This window comes from Oculina patagonica, chromosome 1 (assembly GCF_052425735.1).
Source record: "Oculina patagonica isolate OP01 chromosome 1, crgOcupat, whole genome shotgun sequence".
NCBI lineage: Eukaryota > Metazoa > Cnidaria > Anthozoa > Scleractinia > Oculinidae > Oculina > Oculina patagonica.
Window position 1 is genome coordinate 26,142,648 of NC_135758.1, and position 19,395 is coordinate 26,162,042.

Consider the following 19,395-nt stretch of genomic DNA (forward strand, 5'->3'; position numbering starts at 1 on the left):
GCTCTTCTCTGCATGCTGTTACCTTGTCATGATGGGGGAGCTTGCGTGCCTTAATGACCCTGTAAGCTATACCGACAGGGGCTTAAGCTCCTGGCAGGTCCAACCAAGCCGGGCAGGTTACAGGGGAGAGAACAGACTAAAAGCAGCACCTGGTCCTCCAGGTTGGGCATGGGGCTAACAACCCCACCCCAGAAAACAACAACTTGTTAACGAAACTGCAAGTTGAGTTGTGTTGCTGCAGTTTAGTTCACTCTAATGTTGGCCTGTTGGTTACTTTTTGGTCATTTGGTCACTAGTAACCACATTTACCCTTGCCCTGCCTGGGCAACTGTGTGCTGCGTAAGATACATTTTTTGTGCAATATTCAATATTCTGTAGTTGACATAGTGCAATACACTGCCCAAAATGAAGAATTAATACTGTCATTTTTAAAAGAAAACTACAGATCATGATGCTATTCATTCCTCACCTCTTCATGCCTGCCCATTTTTGTTTCGTTTCCTCAGAAACGAAGCGATATTGTTTTGGATTCGATAAGAACTATTTACTCAGTGGGGGCTACTATCCAATCAGAAGAATGCTCGCTCGTTACCACAATGACCACAACGCAAGCAGACCATAGTGGAACTAACCCCAAACAAACCAGACTGAAACTCTAATCGAACTACAATCAAATAGGTGTGGAACTTACCCCGTAAGCACACTGGAGTGCTTGGGTACGTTCTAGCCTAACAGCGGGTTGCTAATTAACGACCCAGCTAATGATCATCACTTGATTGCAATGAACGAACTAGATGGCTTGCCCATACTGGGGTCGTATGAACGCAGCAACCAGTACGACTGTGCCGTACTTGACGGGACGGGCAGAACCCGGGAGGACGAGGGAAGTGACAGGAGTACGGGATAAAAACTGACAACGTTGCTTAGTTCCTGTCGTGTACGGCTTTCCCGTACCATGTGACCCGAAACAGGTTGCCCGCGACGAAAATAGAGGCCTAGGAACCATGCAACTGACAACGTTCAACGCATGAAAAATGTGCTGGCGAAGATAAACTGGAATACATGTATCAATTTATAAATAACAAAAATGTAGGGAGAGGAAAAGCGGAACAACAGCCTCTGCTATTACGGGATGATCACGTACAAAACTGTTACAACTAGAAATAGTTGACACCTTGTTGCCCCCGGTGTTAATCAGTTTTTCTTTTCTGTTGATCTTTTTCTACATTTGATTGGAAATTAATTTTCTGTTTGGGATGTTTGTGAAGAGAACGCTCCCTGTTAGCTTGTGTTTACTAATGGTTTCTGGACTTTTCTTCATAAAGATGGAAAGAAGACATACGTTTTAATCAAAGTCAAGTGAATAAACAAAACAACACGAAATTAAGCAAAAATTCGGAAAGATTTATGATACGGTAAATTTAATTACAAGAACGCGACAGCAGCAACTTGACATTTTGTCATGTTTTGCTGTGGTGAGTGATCTCAGCTAGATTTAAGATAGACTTTAGAAAAATTCCTTCGTCTTTATTAATATGACACGCCGGGACGAAGGTCGACCTATCTCGACTTGCGTCGATCGTTTTCGAGACTTCATCGCTCACTGGGCCACTTTGCGGGCTCGAACTCGCTTCACTGTGGCAAGTCAAGATCTCAGCGAGAATAAACTTTAGAAACAGGGGGGGGGGGGGGGGGTACATGGGGGGGTACATGAAGAGTCCAACCTTCTTTTTTGCTGAGTAGTGGATCCCGTCTGAGTATAATAGTATAATAGTTTTCGAACCAGAGACTCAACGAATGAAACAAAAGTTAATCAAAATTCACTGCAGATTTTTTTTTTATTAACTTTATCAATGTGTCAATTATCTTCAATATTTAAATTAATTTAAGCAAATATACAGAGAGGGTATATATATGCGGCTCTCTTCCATCGTGTTTTAAAAACTTTTATTACTTCTTTTCTCTGATTTTTTTTCTCGGATTCTATGTTCTCCGATTCATAATCCTCGTTGATATTGATCCTCTTTTAAAAATATGTTGTGTGACACTGTTAAGCCCCGGCCAAACGCACGCAACTTTTCAACGGAATATATCGCAACATTGATAGGGTCGTGATGTTGTAAAGGAGCTGGCCAAACGGACGCAACATTTCAATGCAACATACTGCAACATTGTTGTGCACAACATGTTGCACACGTTTAGCCACCCTGTTGCAACATGTTGCAGCATGTTGATGGCGCAAATTGAACTAGTGCACATACTCACTCCGGCGCAACAATATTGCGCGAATGTGCCCAAGCGAGTACAACATCATGTAACTTCCAAAAATGTTGGAAGATGTTGGGAGAAAAATTTGACCATTTTCAAACTTAATCCAACATCATCCATCATGTTGCAACGGGGTGGCCAAACGATTATAACATGCTGTGCGCAACAATGCTGCGATATGTTGCGTTAAAATGTTGAGTGCAACCGTTTGGCCGGGGCCTAAGTCTTAGTACTGAGACGTCGTAGAAGTACCGGGGCTTCTATTTCCTATTCTCCTTAATAAAACACTTGCTTATGCCACCACCAAACACTCGGGCAAATGCAATAATATATGTTATAATACAAAACCAAGAGAGGATCTCTCTTGAAAAGATAAAAATAAAAACAACAAGTAAAAGGTATTTCTTAATAAATAAATAAAATTTAACAAGAGAATAAATATATCCTCTCTTGAATTTAGCTCTTATACCTGAATAAAGCCTAATTTATTTTTAACGTCCCAATCATATATCATATGGAAAACTTTTACAATATACTACATTTGATTTATCCTTTCTTGTTTGATGGCAGAGCATGCGTCAATAGTTGAGCCAAAACCCAACTTTTGCTAACTAAACCGAAGGAAAATTAATTAATTAATTACACTTCTTCAGATTAGAAACTTAGAGACTTTTAAAAAAGGGAAGGGGAGAGGGGGGGAGGGGTGGGGCATTTTTCAGTTGCGCACGCACAACGTCTTTTAAATATATTCTCTTTTGACATTCTCGGTCGTTTCCAGAGCCTTCGCTTGACCAGAATGAGAAGCGACGGCTCTGCCAAGGAGAACGGATTTCTCTTTTGGCAGTTGTGCAAGCGACGTCCCCTTCCCCTTATCCATCGGGGCTTTCTTCGCTAGCTAAACGAAGCCATTTTCATTACTGAAAGTGACGGTCATGTTTCGTTTTTGAGAACAAGATAGATTCTTGTCGCCATCATTACCTACAGGTCACTGCTTGGGTAATTCAGCAGTTTGCTATTTGTCCGTGAGCCCCTGACCTGGTTTAAGGTAGCGATCAACTTAGCATTGTTCGAGTCAGCTGATTTGATCCTTCTCTCTTGAGCCTCGATAATGACCTGCTTGGCTTGGATGACTTCCTGCATTTCCTTTTGCTCTTTACGCAGTTCACTTTCCACGCTCACCAAACGATCAAGCAACTCTTTCATTTCTTTGTCTTTTTCCTGTCTCAGTTGTTGAAGGCCGTTTTCGCTCTCCGCGAGTCTCTCCTTGAAGGACGCCACTAGTTTGTGAGTGCTGGACTCTTGTAAGATAAGCTGTTCGTGGGTAGACGCCAAGGTTCTCTTTGTTTCTAACAGCTCTTCGCGGAGGTCAGAAAGTTCTTTCTCGTACTGTAAGCAAAAAATTGCAAAATAAAAGATCAGTCTTTGTTTGCTACCAGTAGTTAGTTAGTAGTTCGTTCGTTCGTTCGTTCGCTTGTTCGTTCGTTCGTTCGTTCGGTCGTTCGTTCGGTCGTTCGTTCGTTCGTTCGGCCGGTCGTTCGTTCGTTCGTCCGTTCGTTCGTCGTTTGCTCGCTCGTTCGTTTGGTCAGTCGCTCTACTTTCAGTGTTATTTAAAACTGTTACATGCTGGGAAATTTTACATCAATTTATGATTGTTTTTAATCCTGACGAACTTTAACCATAAATATACCGGTAGCACACAGTTTTTTTTACATGGGCATACATTATGCAAAATTCCCGTTACCTAAATAATCCATGCAAAGTGAGGCAGTAACAACGAAAGCAGACATTTATTAGTTTTATTAGCTGCAATGAAAGCGAATTAATTTAGAATAATATAAAAAGAATTGGGCAGTTTATTATAATTCAAGGAATATTAGTCCCGAAACTTCGTTTGTATTAATTGCCTCTTGTATTACAAGAGCGCCCATTCGATATTCAATATGGTGTTAATAGAGTGACTATTTGTGCAGCATAACAATCTTATTGGTTATCTGCTACGTAACCAAATCATGTTCCTCTTTCTTTCCAACGAGGTATATTGAAGTCCGAAAACACCAGAACCTAGTTCTGTTTGAACTACAAACGTACAGTATATTGCTTTGCGCATACGATTAGCAATATCGAATAAACGTCTGAAAAAGAGAAAAATCGATGCTAATTTGGGGTCACGTACTTAATAAATCTAGATGAATTATTTTAATTTTTTCATGTAGCGCAAGACGCTGAATTCCATCATGATTTATTATGCGGTTAACCAGTTGGTATCACCAAAAAGGCAAAGTCCATTTTCATGTCGTTGTTATTTCGTATCACTACAGCGAGTAACTATACGAAATTATATAAAATTAAGATGCAATTTTTTTATGAGAAGCGAAAGCATTTAAGCTTACAAACTAAAGAACTACAGGGAATAACTAAGCGGAAAGATTTATACATCAAAATAATTAGAATAATAAATTACAGCTTGAACTCAACTGCAACCTTTTCAAGGCTGAGTGAGAAGTAGTTTTGTAGAGTAATGATTGAAAACTCACCTCTGAAACTGTCTTTGGCGCTGGGACGTCGTAGCCATTAACAAAATCGTCCGGCTCTGCTTTGGGTGCCATTCTTTCCCAGGGTGAGCTGTAAAATCAATCAAAATGAACAGGAAATAAGACTTGGATTTTCTAAATCTAACGGACTGTTAATCTTCGTTTGACCATCAAATTCGGAGTACAAACCTTCACTTCGTACTCGGACGAAAATGCAGTGTAAACTGTAAACTTTAACTCAAGTCCAAATGATCTTAAGCTGTACGTGTGTAGAGAGCTACATGGGTCTATTGTTGGAAAGTTCTAAAGACTTGTCTTTTGTTTGCTTTTGTTACGTCTAAGAGCAACGCGAAGTAGAGATTTGCATTTGAATACTGGTCGAACAAAACACAAACCACTACTCCAACCTCTTGCCTTTTTTCAATTTCAAGGGCTCTCAGTGAGTGACTTGAGCCTTAAGTATTCTCTTTCTCTTGTGAATATAGTGAAGTGATCATTTGAGTACGAACAATGGAACTCAATGAGTTGCTCTTTCGAGGCCCTAGAGGCGATTAAATCACATCCTATATTCAATTCATAGAAAGAACACGAACTGACCGAAAATAAATTTGAACTTCAATATTTTTAAGTGAACAACAAAGCACAAATTCTCAGTCCGTGACAACAGTAAAGGGAAAAGGTTATTGTAGACAGCCAACTCGATCAGACAAAAAATTATTAAAGACGCTATATAATATATAAGTAACTTAGTACAATATACATGTTTGCCTTTTAATAGCCAACCAATATACATTTTCGAACTCAAAAAGGACTTTGCTTTTGTGCACTATATCAATTTTTTGTGTTTCATTTGTCAGATACAATACAATACAATGCAATTTTATTGTCCATACGTGGGACGAGGTCTCCCTCAATGTCTGAGCCAGAGGCTCATGTATAAAACGTAGGACTAAAATTAAAATACACTTAAGTATATGCTATTTATTAGATATAAGCAAAGAATAGAAATCTCTTGTGTAAGACACGCTGACACACAAAGAGTCGAACATTTGCTGATTTGGACGTTGCTATACATACGGAAAAACAAAGGTAGGTTATCGGCGGTTAACTAACCTCGTTGAGGAAGGGTATATTTATTGTATTCCATTCTAAATTAAGTTTATAGATTTGTTTGATTCATAACACATATAAAAAATGATCCGAAGAAAATTTCGCCACACTTAATAAATACAAATATAATTAGTAGAGGGGACACTTCTACTAACTATGTACAAATTGAGCGAACATTTTCGGACAAAAAGTTCACGAAATTAAACTAAAAGTGTTATTTCCTAGGCATTATTAAAGAAAAAGGAAAACGAGAACGAAAAGCAGCATTTTAGCAATTTGTGCAATTTTCGCCGATTTGATTCAGTTCTAAAATTTGCAGAATCCGATTTTTCAAGCCAAGGTACTTTAATTGCGGTATATCTGATTACGCCTGAAACAATTAAAGAACATTTTTCAGTGTGTGCAAAATGAGAAGATCTAGAGTTCCCGTCAAAAGCAAGAGCAAAAGAGAACGAGAGCCGACGATCGAGACCGGCTGAAAGATGAAAGCTAGACAGGTGTTCTCCTTAAATTTCTATTTACTATTCAGTGACTATTCAAACAAGCTAAGCTAGTACGCAAAAGTAGTATCTTCATATTTTACGGGAGCGCACGGGAGTTGATGTCGTTGATAGCTGGCAGTGTGTGGAGAGAGTTGGAGTTTGAATTCTCGTCATTTTTGATTCTCGTTCTCATTTGATTCAACCGGGGTAAGTTCATTTTCATTCGGCTGTAAACTGAGGGAATTGTTGCTTCGTACAAAGTAAAAATTTGACGTACTTGTCTGGGTTACTGCTATAAGGAAACTCTTGAAGTTCCAAGAGCGATCAACATATATTTTATTTTTAAACATTATCAATACAAAAACTGCTGACGAATATGTTCCAAAAGAAGCCACGGGATATTGCCTTATAAGAGGACCATTTTTTGGTTTAAAAAGATAATATGCACGCTAAACAAAAAAAATTCAGCAGGCTGGAAGAGGTGCGTCCAATTTCGTGTTTTGTAAAAACACCAGGGAAAAAAGACCATGCGCACCCTAGTTCGAAAGAGAAATTGATAGCACGACAATGTTTTTTCCCCTTTGGGTATGCCACTATAATTTGCTGTCTTCTGGTGACCGTCTTTGTCACGTGATATGTTTCTGATGTAAGCTAGCTTTGACCAATTTCTAAATTCTCGTCACTGTTTCAGGCTTACTAAAAAAGGAAGGACGTACGAATGAAGAAGCTGATTATCAGGTCAAGTTCTCCTAAAGACACATCAAAATCGGTAATTTCTGTACTGATCTGTTTCAAAGTTGAATCAGTTCGTACAATGATAAGTTCCTCCTCTATGTCTGTACTTACCCGGACCCGAGTTTCCTGTCCACCGGGCTGGGTGTCCGTGGCATTTTCCTCACCCTTCTCTTTCCTCCTTCAAAGCTGCTCGCGACACTGTGCCAACTCTCTTCACTTCCGCTTGAGCTGCTGCTGGTCCGCGACGGGCTGCGAACCACGTGACCCGTGGCGGGGTTCAGATACTTTGTCGAACTGCCACTCGACCGGGAAGAGGACCGAGGCGAGTCAACTGACCGCTAGCGGGGGAGGCGGCTTTGGTGCGGTTGGCCTGGGAGGCGACGTTCGCTCTGGTGAAGAAGTCCGAGATCGATCCGTTATAACCGGAGAGTTATTAGCAGGGGGAGATCTTCGCGGTAAGCTTTTGCGCGACTCGGCAACCGTCCTTAAATGTTTTTGGTTTGCGCTATCAGATTCTCTTAATCTCGACGTAGAGTTTGATATTTCTCCCTCATAAATCACTCGAGCTTCACCGGGACTTTCACCATCCACACTTGAAATGATCAAAGGCCCCTCTGAGCGCGATCGACGACGTGAATCCGAGTTTCTGGACGTCGGTCGTCGTTTTTCGGACGAACTTCGGTCACGTTCGACTGCACCCGGAAGCACGTTGGCAGGAGCTTCGGATGCAATCGCTCTCCGATACGATCGTCTACGAAGACTGCTTTGTAAATCATCCTCGTACGATACCCGTTTTCTTGGCGAATCCGGAGGATCTATATCGGAGATGGGCGAGAGAATCGACTTGTCATAACGCGAGACCGTTGATTGTTCTGGGGTCGTTGATGGCGTGCTTCCATTGTAAACAAGGTTGGTCTCTGGAGAAGTATCTTTCGATGGTTTTTGTTTCCTTTTGTTAGGAGATTTCATGATCCTGATCTGTGAGACTGGTGTCAGAGTGATATTGTTCTTGTCTTGGTCACTCACAAGGTCTGAAGATGACGCCCATTTTCTGTGCGCCAGGAGGCTTTCATTGCCAAGAGCAAATTTCCTTTCGGAATCGTGATAAATCTCTTGAAGTGATTTGAGGATAAACTGCAACGGGCGAAGGGTCTCCACTGCATCCTAAATAAAGAATACGAAAAAACGAAATGTTTTACCGTGTGTAGCGAGAAAACATACGCGAAAGTATCAAATTGGGTAGCAAAAGGGGTTTCAAAGAAATCTGCAAGCTTATGATTCCTTATAAAGCTATTTCCGATTTATATTTAAATGCAAAATTATATAATATTTTCCATGGGTTAACCACCCCCTCCCCTCCCACCCCGAGCCATCATTTAATTTACCAAGCGTTTGTGGGAATAAAGTTAACTGTTCTTGCTGACCGAGCCAAAAATTGGACCTCTCGGTTTCATGCTCGCTCTAAAATTCCCAACTTGTCCCCCTGGTAGGAGAATGTTAAAATGTAAACAAGTCAACTAACCTGGTTCATTTTGCTGGTCTGGTCTTTCAAGATGTTGAACATAAGAGCGAGTTCCCGTCCACTGTCGATAATTCCTTCATATTGGTTTTCAGTGGTGTCTGTTCTTGACTGCTTAGCAACAAAACAAATTTGATACTGTAAGCACATTGGTGCATAGCGTTCTAGGTATTTGTATATATAATTACAAAACGACATCTTTGGAAATAATTAGATAAAAAAAAAACTTCCGAGAACTGCGAAAACTGGAAGGGGCCACAGGCTGAGTCCAACTTGGCAGTCGGACGGAGTTTTTTAATTGGCGTTCTCATTGGATGCCTTGTTGGACTTGTTAACCCTCGGACGTACAAGCAAACTCATACCCCCATCATCGTACAAGGGGGGGGGGGGGGTGGATGGAACCCCTCCCCGGCGTTTTCGTTATATTAAGGCGTAGTGAAATTATTTTGCTCTGACAAGAAAGCCCTTAGCTTACTCTACAAGATGACATAATTTTAATTGGCTGTGACGTCATATGACGTCACGTGACGTCATAAGAGCCGCCATCTTGGATCCGCCATCTTGGATTTCAACATTTTCTTAGAAAGTCACAAAATAACGGAAATGATGCAAAATCAAGCTAGAATGCTTATGGAATGTAAAAATAAACAAATCTTGCACTTTTGTTTTAAAAAACTGGAAAAAATCAAGAAAAATGTTAAAAATGACGATTTTTGGCAAGACCTGCTTGTATTTATGACGTTGCCATGGCAACGTCATATACCATGGGCACATGGTTGACATATCAAAATTTCCGCAAAGGATGAATGAACAGCTACCGAAAGTTTCAGCATTGTAGGGTAATTGTTTTTTTCAAAATTTGGAAAAAACCTTACGGGGGGGGGGGGGTGGCATCCACCCCCCCTTGTACGTCCGAGGGTTAACTTGCGCAAGGGTTCGTAAAATGACGATTTTGTAATGCACACTCTGATTGGCTGCCTTGTTGGTTTGCATGAACAAGGCTTTAAGAAATTATAATTATAATTATAAAAGACTTTTTTGAGCTATGTCAATGCCATGTGCTTTCAAAATCCGATAGTATCATTTTTATTTCATTTTTCATTGAACAGACACTAGTATGAATACATCTAGTACATGAAGGACGTCACCCACACCAATGCAGTAAACCCGATGCTGTGTGATCACAAACGTGTTCTGATATTGCAACAATACAACATGAACTTACTGATATTTCCTCAAGAAACTTTCTCATGTTTACGAATTCCTTTTCCACAAACCCGTTCATGAAGCCCATGTATTCTTCTTTTCCACCAAACCTGAAATTTGAAGAAAACCTTTCTTATAAAAAATGTGCAATACCTTACAATTCTTACACTCTCATTTTCGGACTTACTCGATTCACTTAACTGGTAGCCAGGGTTTTGGCAGAAAAGAGCCGAGCCCCCTCTCGCTAAGACAATTAAGCATCAGTTTGGGTATGAGAGGGCCTGCCGTAAACCGACTCCAAGGAAGAAATTGGTATTAAATTTAATTTCCTGCATCCTTTCTTTGTTCAAATCCAACACAAGCCCCCTTTTTTTATTTGAACGACTTTGAACTGTTACTAAGTCTGTTCATGTGAAATTTGCATAAAGAACGCTGAAAGCCAACAATTGAGGACGTATATTTACCTGGTGAAGTTAGCCAAATTCTGTACTACCTTTGCAATCAGTGTTAAAGCCCTTGAGGTTCGTTCGTCTGGATATTCTGAAACGTGATCAGTAACATCAATAAATCAATAGTTCTTCGCCGGTCGAAACGTCTTAAATCGCAGCAACAACTTTGATCGTTTTCGATAACCTTAAACAACATGTTATTTCCACTTTAAAGAATGAATTGAATTAAACTCACCTTGTACTAAGTGAAACAAACTTGGCGATAGAATAGCAGGACACAAAAATCGCAGGAAGATTGATCCACTGCAAACAAAACAAGAAAGGATACTTTCAAATTCTTCTTAAGTATTACCATTTTTAACTTGGACTACAAGTATAGAATTTTGAATTATCAATTTTTGTTTTGGAATTATCAAAGTTACGCTTACCTGATTAACTTGGTGCTTAGATCTTCACTTCTTCCTTCACACCATCGGCGAAATTCGTGGAATGTTATTCGAAGATCGCTGAGAAAAAGATGCAGAGATTCATGTGGTTTAGCTTATTGTTTTGTTCTGTTTAGAATCTTTGTTTATTTTATACATTTTTTTCTTTATTTTCACAGTATTGTCTTCTGGCAAAGCATTGCTAATTGACACCAAAAAACATTTGTTTATTTGTTGAAATTGGGTTCAAGCTCTTCCAAAGCGAGGATCATCCTCTTTTAACGGGTTCAGTTGCAACGCTGGAAATGGAGACTTCACAGTCTAAGTGCACGATTTAAGTCAACCTTTTGTTTTCTTTAATTATGCCTTCCAACAGAGGCTTCCTCCCCTTCAGAATAAGGAGTTCCCACTCCTTGTGAGGCTCAAACGTTTTCAGTCTTATATAACTGGCACTAGTCACTCATTCTACCGATATGGAACTGCAAGGAGACATGGTAAAACGTGAAAAATCAAATGAGTTCCTGGTAGGTCACGTGTTACACTCGCACCTTGGAAACAGACATGCTGAACACATGATTAGGCTCCAGGCTTTCTCCACAAACGTTTTCAGGTTCTCCTTATTGGATTCGATGTTCCCAGTTGTTTTCTTGGACGGGTCGACCTGAGAAAAAAAAAGTCGTTATACAGATTTTAACAGGCTTAAAACTCTTACAAGACTGCAGGTCAGACTTGTGCATAACTATTATAACTAATTTCTAATATTCTAGATAAAGTTCTCATGATGCTATATGGGAGAACGTAGTGTACCAAAACACCATTGTGACCTTGTTAAGTCCCTTACCGTAATGATTCGATTTAGCGCCCTCCTTCCAATAAGCGCCCCCTTCCGAATAAGCGCCCCTCTTCAAATGTGTTTTTGTAAATAAGCGCCCCTATTCCAATAAGCGCCCCCATTCTAATAAGCGCCCCCATTCTTATAGGTGCCCCTATTCTAATAAGCGCCCCCTATTGCGGATAACTGCCCCTACTGAATTCATCGACGTCGAATAGACAAACACATGAACATTTATCGTACCGTACATGTATATATTTACTGCTAAAATGAACAGTTCTTTTTAAAGTAGCTGAACTTTCAACAATTTGCTAATATTTATAAAGGTTTTGTTTTGAACATTTGGTTGTTTCTCGAAAAATTAAATAAGCGCCCTGTCCCGAATAAGTGCCCTGTCTCGAATAAGCGCCATCCCTAGAGGTGTCAAAAGTAAATAAGCGCCCCGGGCGCTAAATCGAATCATTACGGTAACTTTCATAACATCTCTGATTGAATATGTTCGAGGGTCCTTTATGGGGGGAGGAGGAGAGGGGAGAAGGGTGTAAATCTACCCACTCTATTTACTGCCCAAATCCCGGTCCCATTTCTATATTTTGGTTGCTGTTTCCCAGTCGCAGTTAACTAATCTCGTTTTCCCAGTGAAAAAAAATTGGCAAATCCCAGCTCTCATTTACCCTTCAGGCCCCTCATGTTTGGGGGTTTATAGAGAATCTTGGTTGCGGTCGATGCAGGGGTTCAATCAGAGAAATATATTCCCCTCGAAACAAGCAAAACATTTACCTCGCAATCGTCTTCAGACTCATACACAGACTGAACAAACTCTCCGAGGGTTTCCTGTAAATACTTAACAATAAGACAATGTTGGTCATTATTAGCTGTAATCTAAAACAAGTAAAACACTAAAAACAATACATGAAGGGAACTAAACGAATATGAAAATGTTAAAAACACTAATTTACCGATTCTCCGATCATTTTCATGTAGGAATCCATGGCTTTTGTTGCGAAGGAATTACCACGAAATACAAGGTTTTCATCCTCTGTATAAAGGGAATTTAAAAATTTCAAATCAGTCTCAAACAGAAGATTTTCATTCCACGAAAAGTTACTGACATCTACAATTTCAGCAAGAAGATAAAAAGAGTTTTGGATTTTACCCAAATTCTTGACTTCCTCCATGACAATACTTGCAAGAAACTCTGTCGCCCTCCCACTGGCTTGAAGTATTCTTAAAAGCACTCTTGAGATCTCGTCCTGTGTACAGAAAATGGATGGATGAAATTAGCTAGCGATATAATAAGGACTTAGTTAGGAGAGAAACAAATGTTGACAAACCTTTTGCTTGACGCTGACCACCGGCTCCAAGGCTTTGCAAATCGTCATGTAGTTACGGTTTAAATACTGCAGAAGAAAAGATATTTGGATAAATAATGAGAGTGTGTAAAGATCGCTGTATTGTAAAGAATCGAAAAAAAAAAAAAACAGCGTTTTTCTGGTAACATTTTGAATGTATTAAGGTTTTTTTTTTGCGTTTTCCAACCGAGCTCTGAAACAGGTTTAAGAGCTCGTGCATAGATAAGTTGTAACCAATAAGAGCGAAGACGTTTTCTTTTCAGCCAATCAGGTGCCAAAACAAAATCAACAGTGATTACGTTGACGCCACCTTTCCGCTCTTGGCATCAGTTGTACATTAAAGCATTCAGTTTCACTTGTGTCGAAAAATACGCAGTTACCACACTGGCATTGCAATAACCACCAGTTTGTTCATCGAGGGCATAAAATTCATTGTATCGTTAAAGGGCGTTAGCCAGTTATCATTGTCATACACATAACTGCACATTATAAATGTGCCTCTAAGAAAACAAGAAAAAAATAGACCTACCTCTGACAGCTCATTGTAACACTTGACTGGAAGAATGGAGACTTTCTACATGGAGATAAAAAAAAAAAAAACAAGTCATGTAAATAACAGCATCTATTGCAATCTAACTGAAGAGAAAACAGATTAACCTTAAGGTAAAACTGACAACTTGTAAATAAGGAGTAAAAGAAACTTGACCAATGTGTCAGATTTACCTGATATTTGAATCTCAGTCTGATGCTGGAGGATTCTCCTCCATTTGTCTTGTTGTTCTCCATGGTAACAGGATACCATTTCTCCACCTCAACACCCATATCCAACGAGTCAACTGACACATCCACAGAACCTGGGACAAATGACAACGAGACGGAGAAACAGTGAGTTCATGCATAACAATGAAATGGAATAACAATGCTAGTTCTTCTTTATCAAAACTGCTGGTGAGTCGTTTCTAAGGCATTCTAGGAGCATACTTAAAACTATAAAAATAATAGACATTTGTTTTCAGTGTTTGTGAAGACAGTTATAGAAGCTATGTCACGAGGATTTCGCAGATTTCTAATCTTAACTGTTCTGAAATTAGTGGTAGGCATAAAAACATTATCTTTGAACATCTAAAGGAAGATATATCCTCAATTTGTGGATAGAAATTAACCTACGGCCGCAAATATTGAGTTTTTGATGACTCGCAAAAACAACTTGAAAACGTTAGCCTAACTTTTTCAAGTTGCAATCCGTTTCCATCCGAGCCATCCGCAGCCAAAGATGCTCGTTAACAGATTCAGTGCTCTAATGTAACAATTTTTAATAAAAATGGACTAATATTTTTAGGTTGCCTGCGACAGAAATATAAATTTTGGCTGTTTAAAACTCTGGTAAAATCCGTGCATGACATAGTCAAGATCTTTGAGATCTTAAGGGTGTGACTGCATTCCACTTCCGAATGTGAAGTCAAAGTAGAAGGAAAGAACTGAAATTTCTCACCAACAGGCTTTCTCTTCTCCTTCTTGTTTTTGCCATCACTTTCTTTGTAGATTTGCACGGTAATGGTCTTGACTTCAGGTAAATCACTGAAAGTAAGCATTATACCAGTTAACCATGTTACGCAAAAATGTACTATAAAGCAAAATATACTGAACTAAATCGATTACTCATAATGTAAAATTAAAATGGTTCATGTTGGCTCAAAACGAAATAACTCTTATGCGAAAAATTTTGACCAGTCACAAGAAAAATCATTGCGGATTTGCATCATATCGCTGAATTATAACGCCTATATTCAATGCTTTTTTAACTCACTTGAAAGCAAAATTTTCTCCCCAGAAAAGAATATCTGATTTGGTCTTGGAAGACGTTTTAGCGTAGATGACTTTGTCGAAAAACAGCTCACAGTAAAACCTGCAAAGTAAAATAAAATAACAGTTTAGTGATCGCTACTTACAAAAGCTACGTTATAAAATAGCCAGAATAGCCCGCGCCCTCTGATTGGTCAACCAGATCTACAAAGCTATTGTAGCAACACATCACAGCACAAAATAACACATATTAACATAGTTTTATCAAGCATTCACTGCTACTGAAATGTCAGTATAGCCAGCGAATGTGAATTTTCCAAAGGATCTTGCTACCAGCCGGCTTCCTTTGAAGAAAGAAACAGGACAACACTTAAAGTAGCTTTTAAAAAATGATTCGAATTTTCTTAAGAGTGTGCCCGTGAGAGAACAGGGCAGAACCATGCAACAGGTGATACAGCTCATATCACCGATTTCGCCCAAACTTAGCATAAATGTTGGGTATGGTGAGCTATTTACTGAGGCAAAACATCAACTCAAAATATTTTATTCCCTTCAAGTTATGGCACCTTTTGCAAAAATGGCCATTTTTCACTCATTTATGCATATTTAATTAGCTGACTTTGATTGACCAGTTCCACAAGAAAAAAGACTTCTGAAAATAAAATTCACTGCACTATATTCTGTGGTTATTAGGCTTTAAGTACAATAATTCACTTTAACCGTCAAATTTGATTTCTTCTCCTCAAACGGTCTTTTGGAAGGTACACATTTCGTACTGTTGGAAATAGCCTTTAACTAGTGCCCAATATCTCCCATGAGCAACAACTTATATACATTATTCTTACATGGGTAATGAAGTCCATCATTAAACTTTACAAAAATGCAACAAAATGTCTGGGGACTACAATATTTTATTAGTATTGAGGAACTAAACACACGTGACTTAACGATTTCTTGCTATTTCATCAAAATTCACCGAAACACAGAAGCCATTTATTTGCCTCAATTTGGCATAAAATCGGTACGAAATAGCTAATCAAGCATTAATCTATAGATAACAATCAAAATATTGGCGAAGAAAAGGCAGTTAGGACATTTTTCGGAGCGTTTTCAGAGCCATATAATTCGGCAATGTTGTGATATAGCAAATGTAAAAACAGCAGCGAAAGATTTTCTTTACAAGCTCGCTCAATTCAACATTTAGGCACATCAGAGTAAAGAAACAAGAAAGTAATACTACATACATGCCACTTATCGACACACAGATGCTTTCTTTTGAAGAATTTGTTCTTCCTCGCTGCACTTCGATTCTTTGATCGATCTCAATTGACATGTACTGTTGCTTTGAGGCGCGATGAACTTAGTCAATCCATCGTGGTTCATCCTTCGTGAAAGGTGTAAGCAGGTTGTCAATAAAGTCATTCAAAGAGCTGTTCAAAGTTTACGGAAGGACACTTGTCTCAGCCAGTTTGCATGAAATAAATTTAACTGGAAAATAAACAGCCGCCATGTTGAATTTCTACCTTTGAGCCTGCCGTTTCAGTCAGCGGTACGGCTGTTCACTGGGCATCACGCGTCCATCACGCGTGACCACACCACACGCGCGATCATTTGCTTTTCCTCCCCGAGTGTTCGTTGGATGCGTTTGTGATGAAAATGAGAATATTTTCAAATTGTCGTAGGGAAAACAATTTCCTCCGCTACAGCTTGACGTGTTTACCGCAATGTGATGCTGAACGAACTCTAGGGTGCTTACCATTTGTTGGAGAGAACCGGTTGGAATGACCACTGAAAAATGGAAAGGCTTCTTTCCAAAATTAGCAAACTAACCGAAATAGATGTCGCTTACCATTTGTAGCTCAGTTTCCTGTTATTTCTTTCCGTTGATGGGAGACCTGATGCATGGGAAACTAGAACTGGGAAACCTTACAAATGGTAAGAAAATTTCTGACGTTCCGTCAATCTCCGAAGAGATTTTCCAGAAAAAATACTGTTCCATTTGACTTTCACCGAGACAGAGTTCTTGATTTTTCTGTTCAACGGTCGGCTAGCCTGCGTGGCAGGCGTCGTTAGTTTCTATCACGCGCATGGGAGAAACGCGAAAGGCGCGAGAGCGCCACGCGAGGAAAAAATCGAGAAGACGGCGTCTCCTCGATTTTTACCTCGCGTGGCCTTCTCGCGATCGCGCACTCTTTTACGCGCGCTAAAAACTACACAGACGCCTGCTACGCAGGCTAACGGTCGGCATGCACGGCAACCAAATCAACGTCTCCCAGTTACTTGCCAGACATTTGTATTTTTTTATTGCTTGTTCAAATTCCCCTCCCCTGGCGGGAATAGTGATTAATACCGCGCATAACAATTACATTTTTTGACCAAATTCCCCTACCCCGGGGCATAAATGGGAAAAAATGAATAACTCAGCAAAATTGGAGAATAACGTTTACCACGGGATAAATCACTATACGGTGGATAGCGAGGTAGGTTTTGTAATCGTTTCTTGCGCAAGTGCTTTAGTTGGGGGAGCGTCGGTGCTGAACTGAACAAAGAATTCACGTACGAAATGCCTTTAGGGACGCAGTCTATATGGCGCAGCAAATATATACATTTATTACACGACTAAGGCGGTCCGAGGGCCAATAACTAAATCAGCCAATCAGATTACTTTATTTCCGGTCCCGCGAGAGCCGATATTTTCCAAGTATCGGACCGGGTTTTGTCCCAGATGATCCCGCACTAATTCCCGCGCGATTTAGCGCAAGATTTTTTGCAAGATTTTTTTTTTGTAAAAATTTTTCGGAGTTTTTATTGCTTTGAAAATGAAATGACCTTCAACACAGAAATAATTTTAACTCCTTTGGCGCGCATAAAAGTTTTGCCGCATATTGTTTTCCACGACATCTACCGGGTAGCAATTCTTAATACACAAAGTTTCCATCGTGAAATAAATCTCTTATTAACCACGCGCGAGGGCCGTACTGGGCGAATATTGGCCCGAGGTCTTAACAGTACGGATCGAGCGCAGCGAGGTCCGTACAAAAAAGACCGAGGGCTAATATTCGCCCAGTACGGTCCCGAGCAAGCTTGGAGAAGGCTACCTGTGCTGGTTGAAACATTAGCTAATAAGTTTTGCCGTCTTGCGTAGTCCTAGTCTTACAATAAATTTGTTTAGTTTTAATGCGGGGTTTAAGCTCTCTACAAAAGTCTGCATTCGCGTCTTTGTAACTCACATAGCCACTTAAATTGAGTCGGTGATGAAGAAAATTATCATTTGAAGCCGCAATTCGTCACTTGCAATGTGGGCATTCAGGAGGAAAAATTTGTCCCCATAAAAGCCCTTTTCTAAAACAAAACTGCAGTAATGACGTTTATCGGTAAATGGACAGATGGAGAACTTTGTGGGATCCTGAAAAAGAGAGTGGGTACAAATTCAGTCTCCTAGCTGCCAAAGTGTAATATAATATAGACGATTTGAACAGAAGGAATAGATGTACACAGGCCAGGCTGACAACCTGACCGCCATTTCTTCGAATGTCCATATTCACCCCCTCCCCCACCTCCCAAAAAAGACAGAAACAACAAAAAAAAAAACAATAAACATACTAGTTTTAACCTGATATAAGATGGAAAAACTTGCTCTGATTATTTAATGGTTTCCGACATTTCAGAGCTCAATTTCAGAGCATCAAAACCGATTGCATCGCATACATTACACTGCATCCAGTGTATTTCTCTTCAACTATTTATCAAAAAAATTCAATGGAGAAGTTGAAAAAAATTCTCACTTTTACAAGAAACGCACACTACTTATAAGGCTAAGATCAAGCCCCGGTTGTTCAGAGGGTAGATAACACCATCCGCTACTTATTCCGACGAAAACAAACATTTGCGAAGGAAAAGCAAATGAACACGCGTGTGTATAGCTGTGTATAGCTGTGTTGGGCTATGTATAGGCGTGTATAGCTGTGTAGGGCTAGGCTATGTATCCCCTCTATGAACATCCCTATATAGGATTTAGTATGACTACACTACGTACTTGCCCAAGTGTACGGCTTTACCGCTGACTGAAACGGCAGGCTCAAAGGTACAAATACGACATGGCGGCTGTTTATTTTCCAGTTAAATTTATTTCATTCAAACTCGCTGAGACAAGTGCCCTTCCGTGAACTTTAAACAGCTCTTTGAATGACTTTATTGACAACCTGTTTACACCTTTCACGAAGGATGAACCACGATGTATTGGCTAAGTTCATCGCGCCTCAAAGCAACAGTACATGTCAATTGAGATCGATCGAAGGATCGAAGTGCAGCGAGGAAGAACAAATTCTTCAAAAGAAAGCATCTGTGTGTCGATAAGTGGCATGTATGTAGTATTACTTTCTTGTTTCTTAACTTTGATGTGCCTAAATGTTGAATTGAGCGAGCTTTTGAAGAAAATCTTTCGCTGCTATTTTTACATTTACTATCACAACATTGCCGAATTATATGGCTCTGAAAACGCTCCGAAAAATGCCCTAACTGCCAATCTTCGCCAATATTTTGATTGTTATCTATAAATTTATGCTTGATTAACTATTTCGTACCGATTTTGTGCCAAATTGAGGCAAATAAATGGCTTCTGTGTTTCGGTGAATTTTGATGAAATAGCAAGAAATCGTTAAGTCACGTGTGTTTAGTTCCTCA

The 19,395-nt window shown here is 39.7% G+C and overlaps 1 pseudogene across 1 annotated transcript in view; it reads right to left on the reverse strand.

Moving 5' to 3' along the window:
- Window positions 1-1,819: 1,819 nt before the first annotated feature.
- Window positions 1,820-19,395, reverse strand: part of LOC144642281 (uncharacterized) — a 38,318-nt pseudogene continuing 20,742 nt past the window's right edge. The window contains exons 9-25 of the transcript XR_013568718.1: window positions 14,717-14,815; window positions 14,402-14,487; window positions 13,633-13,763; window positions 13,439-13,483; window positions 12,892-12,957; window positions 12,714-12,810; window positions 12,517-12,596; window positions 12,338-12,400; window positions 11,274-11,386; window positions 10,729-10,806; window positions 10,536-10,603; window positions 10,316-10,391; window positions 9,871-9,961; window positions 8,649-8,756; window positions 7,238-8,290; window positions 4,803-4,890; window positions 1,820-3,654 (exon numbers count right to left, since the gene is read on the reverse strand). The product of XR_013568718.1 is annotated as an uncharacterized LOC144642281 (transcript). The remainder of the gene's footprint in view (window positions 3,655-4,802; window positions 4,891-7,237; window positions 8,291-8,648; window positions 8,757-9,870; window positions 9,962-10,315; window positions 10,392-10,535; window positions 10,604-10,728; window positions 10,807-11,273; window positions 11,387-12,337; window positions 12,401-12,516; window positions 12,597-12,713; window positions 12,811-12,891; window positions 12,958-13,438; window positions 13,484-13,632; window positions 13,764-14,401; window positions 14,488-14,716; window positions 14,816-19,395) is intronic.